This window comes from Heterocephalus glaber, unplaced genomic scaffold (assembly GCF_053883595.1).
Source record: "Heterocephalus glaber isolate CG9 unplaced genomic scaffold, H.glaber_assembly_v1.0 deba00000122, whole genome shotgun sequence".
NCBI classification, from domain to species: domain Eukaryota; kingdom Metazoa; phylum Chordata; class Mammalia; order Rodentia; family Bathyergidae; genus Heterocephalus; species Heterocephalus glaber.
Window position 1 is genome coordinate 51,480,825 of NW_028258138.1, and position 4,719 is coordinate 51,485,543.

The following is a 4,719-nucleotide window of genomic DNA, read 5'->3' on the forward strand; positions in this document are numbered from 1 at the left end:
ATTTATGGAGACAATCATATGTTTTTGTCCTTGGCTCTATTGATCTAGTATTTTACACTGACTGATTTGCTTATGTTAAAGCATCGCTGCATTCCTGGGATAAATCCCACTTGGTCAGGGTGTATGATCTTCTTGATGATCTTCTGCATTCTATTTGCCAGTATCTTATTAAGGATTTTTGCATCTATGTTCATTAGTGAGATTGGCCTATAGTTCTCTTTTTTGGTTGGGTCTTTCTCTGCTTTGGGTTCAAGCTGATGCTTGCTTCAGGAATGAATTCAGGGGTATTTCTTCCCTTTCAATTTCACTGAAGAGTTTAAACACTAGTGGGGGAATTCCTCTTTAAATGTCTTGTAGATTTAGGCAGTGAAGCCATCAAGACCTGGGCTTTTCTTAGTTGGTATGTTTTTAATTACGTTTTCAATTTCATTGATTGATATTGGGTTGTTTAGAATTTTTAGGTCTTCTTTGTTCAACTTTGGTCATTCATAGGTATCTAGGAATCTGGCCATTTCTTCTGTGTTTTCTATCGTATCAGTGTATAGGTTGTCAAAATAGGTATTGATGATCCTCTGGATTTCTGCTGGGTCTGTTGTAATTTCACCCTTTTCATTCCTAATTGCATGGATTTGGGCCTTTTCTTTCCTTTTTCTGATAAGTTTGGCTAAGGGTTTGTCAATGTTGTTGATTCTTTCAAAGAACCAACTCTTGGCTTCATTCATTTTGTGTATCGTTCTTTTAGTCTCCATTGCATCGATTTCTGCTCTGATCTTTATAATATCCTCCCTTGTATGAGCTTTGGGTTTGTCCTGCTCTTCTTTTTTGAGAAGCTTGAAGTTCAGCATCAGGTTATTTAATTGGGTTTGCTCTGTTTTTCTAATATGTGTATTCAGTACTATGAATTTCCCTCATAAGACTGCTTTCATTGTGTCCTGTAGATTCCAATATATTTTATTGTCATTATCATTTACTTGAAGGAAATGTCTGATTTCTTCTTTAATTTCCTCTGTGACTCATTGGTTATTCAGAAGCGTGTTGTTCAATTTCCATGTGTTTATGTAATTTTTGCAGTTTCTTTTGCTATTGATACTCAATTTCATCGCACTATGGTCTGATAATATACACGGGATAACTTCAATTCCTTTGCCCTTACTTAAACATGTTCTATGAGCGAGTATGTGGTCTATTTTGCAGAATAACCCATGTGAAGCTGAAACGAATGTGTATTCTGATTGTGTGGGGTGGAACAGTAAACATCTGTTAAGTTCATTTGTTCAAGAGTTTGATTGAATTCTAGCATTTCATTGTTAATTTTATGTCCAGTTGATCTATCTATTTGTGACAGTGAGGTATTGAGGTCCCCTACTACTACTGTATTAGTGCTTATTTGATTTTTCATGGCTGCCAATATTTGTTTCATATATTTGGGCACACTATTTTTTGGTGCATATATATTTATGATTGTCATCTCTTCCTCTTGGATTGATCCCTTTACAAGTATGTAGTGTCCTTCTTTGTCTCTCTTAATCTGTATTGTTTTGAAATCCTTTTGATTTGCAGATGATAGCTTACTTGTTTTTTTTGGTTCCTGTCACATGGAGTATTGTTTCCCCCTTTTAACTTTCAGTCTATGAGTTTCATTTTGAATTAAGTGTGTTTCTTGTATTCATCATATTGTTGGATCTTGCTTCTTGACCCATTCTGCCAGTCTATTTGTTTTCATTGGTTAATTGAAACCATTAACATTGATGGTTATAACTGATACATATTGACTTATCATTGTGATGCCTATTTCTTTTTGTTGGATTCTGCCTCTTTACATTTAATTTCTTGTTTTGCCTGATGGATTCATTTTGCTGTGTTTCCTGGTGTTGTGATCCTCATTGTCTGTTCCTGGGATATTATCTCAAATTTTTTGGAGCGCTGGTTTGGTATTCATGAAGTTCCTAAGGTAGTCTTTGTCATGAAAGTGTCTTATTTCTCCATCAATTTTGAAAGATAATTTTGCAGGGTACATCAATCTGGGTTGGAGACTGTTTTCCTTTATGACTTGGAATACATCACTCCAAACTCTTCTTGCCTTGAGGCTTTGCATTGAGAACTCTGCTGTGATTCTGATGGGCTTTCCTTTGTATGTGATTTGTTTCTTTTCTCTAACTGCTTGTAGAACTTTGTTCTTCTGTTGTGTTTCTGGAATCTTAACAATTATCTTCCTCTGTGTAGATTTTCTTTTTAAATATTTTAAAAATATATTTTTATAGATTTCTTTTCACTTCGTCTCCTCAAATAAAAAGTTCAAAATCAACTTTAAAGCAGCTGGGAGGAGAGAGGGGAAGACAAGGGGAAGAAGGGAACACTGGTGGTTCCCTCCAACCCAAGTGCCCCTGGAGGTTCTTGGGGCATGGCAAGGCAGGGCAGCCCCAGGAATCGGCCCTGCACAGGCGCAGCTGCTTAGGAGCTGAAGGGGCAGAGGGAGGTGTGGGGGCATGGGGGCACCCCAGCTCCCCAGCTGGCTCCCTGAGGAGCAGCGCAGGCCTCTTGTGAGCCAGCCTGTGGCAGACAGTGCTGACCTGGGGTCAGCAAGGAGGCTAGAGAGAGGGCCCCAACTGCTTCCTCCGGGGGGACATGGTGCCCAACTCCCCAGAAGGCCTGTGAGTGGGAAGGGGGCACGGTCCCATTGGGTAAGCTAATACTCATGGCAGACATTGAGCCAAGCTGGGGAGGGCAGTCTGAGGGAGGAGGCAGGAGGGAGGGTGCGGGAGGACAGGTGGAAGACAGGCAGGCCCATTTCTTTGGCTGGAGTGAGAGGGCATAGTGCTGTGGCTGCCCACTCCTCCACCCTGCCTCCCTCCTGTGCCCATCAATATGTGTGTAAAGAAAATGTGAAAAGGCAACAATAAATAAGTGGTGCCATCCCTTGGGGGGTCTGTCCAGGGCGGCGGGCAGATCATTCACTCTTGGTGCTGTGGGTGGCATCCAGGTTCACCACCTGCAGCTCGGTGAGGTTGCTGCTGCTCCTGGCCTGCTGCCCTATCACAGCCATCTGGTGAAGCTGAACTGCAGACACAGGAATCTGTACTGTCCCAGATGGCACCATCAGAAATACCTGTGGGACACCACCTTGCTCCTGGACCTGGCTGTGGGACACCTGCATGGTAGATGGCGCCTGGGAGAAGGCACTGAGGATGGTGAGACTGCCATCAGCCAGGCCCAAGGTGGGGGCATACATCACCGCATGGGGACTGGGGTACATCATATGGCCACCCGCAGTTGTGGGCATGGACGATATCATGATGGTGGCAGGCAGTGTCACTGTCCCACTGGAGGAGGTCTGCATGAGGTCTGTGCTGCTGTCTTGAGAAGGAGACACCTGCTGTGGGGCCTGGTGCACCTGAATGGCCTGCACTGGGACTTGCTGTGCTACTGCCCCACCAGGCATGAGGGTGAAGCTGGTAGGCAGCTACATGAGGCCCCCAGAGGAGACAGGACCTCTGCCCGTTCTCTTCAGCACAGTCCCGTTGGCACTGCTGACCGCGCTGGGGCTGACACTAGCAGACACTGGTGCCAGGTAGTTGGTGATGAGGAAGGAGGGGCCACTGTTGACTTGCATGGTGGTAGAGGTGCTGGGAGCTGTTTGGATGGTGGAGATGGTACCGGGCAGGTTGGTGACCATGAACGCTGGCTTCAGTGTGTCCTTGGTCTCCCCACTGCTGTCAGATTCTGACACCTGATAGGTGAGATCAGTCTCTTTGAAGCCAGTGGCACTCATTCTCTGGTCTGTGGTGGGGTCAGAGCGGGGCAGAGAGACTGGCGAGTTGAGGCTGGTCTGGATCAGTGCCTTGCCGGTGTCACTGGTGATCATGCTCTGCAGTTTGCGGGTGGCAAAGGTATACACATGGCCTGTCTCACTGGCCACTAGCATAGGCCTTCTTCATGATGCCCGTCTTCCTCTTGCTGAAGGTCGTATAGGGCTGCAGCTTGTTGTCGATGAACTCCATCTTGATCTTCACGAGGCAGCCCCGGGTCTTCTTGGCGGGCTTGGCCCTGCTCACCGCGCCGCTCACCGGCCCGTAGCCCCCTGTGGCCGCTGCCGCTGCCTCGGGCCGCCAACCACCACACCGAGCTCCATCTCACTTAGGCTCCGCTTGAGGCCGCACCGCTCGGAGCCCAGCTCCTCTTCCTCGTCCGACTCCGAGTCGCCCTCACTGCTGCTGTACAGGGCGCCTGCGGCAGGCGCCGGGGTGCCCGCCGCCGCCGCCACCTCCCGGTCCAGGTGGCCCGGCCCGGGCCCCGCGCCGTTCCCGGGGACCCGGCCTCCGTTAGCCCCGCGGGCACTGCCGCTGCCCGGCCGCCCCGTCGGGGTCCGGCTCAGGCCGCCCCCCAGGGCCGAGCCCCGGCCTAGCGCCGCCGCGGCCCCGGTTTGGCTCGGTAACATGGCGCTCAAAAGCAGGAGCACGGGCGGGCAGTCAGCAAGGAACCGGAGTCGCCGCCAAAGCGCAGCCATGGGCTCCCACGGGCGCTCCTGCTGCTGCAAGCGCGGTTCTCGGCACCTCAGCCGCCGCTGAGAACCCGGGGCCCCTGCACGCCCGGGCAGATCTGGGCCCTCACTTTCCTGCCCCTGGGGCCTGGGTTGCCACAGGCTGCGCCAGCGCCCCCTGTCCGTCTGCTAGGGCGGCGTGCCCGGCGGCCGTCAGCGTCCCCCAGGGGCCAGGGGCAGGG

The 4,719-nt window shown here is 49.7% G+C and overlaps 1 pseudogene; it reads right to left on the reverse strand.

The window, feature by feature from the left end:
• Positions 1-2,929: 2,929 nt before the first annotated feature.
• On the reverse strand, positions 2,930-4,435 carry LOC101724368 (serum response factor pseudogene; annotated as a pseudogene).
• Positions 4,436-4,719: the final 284 nt, after the last annotated feature.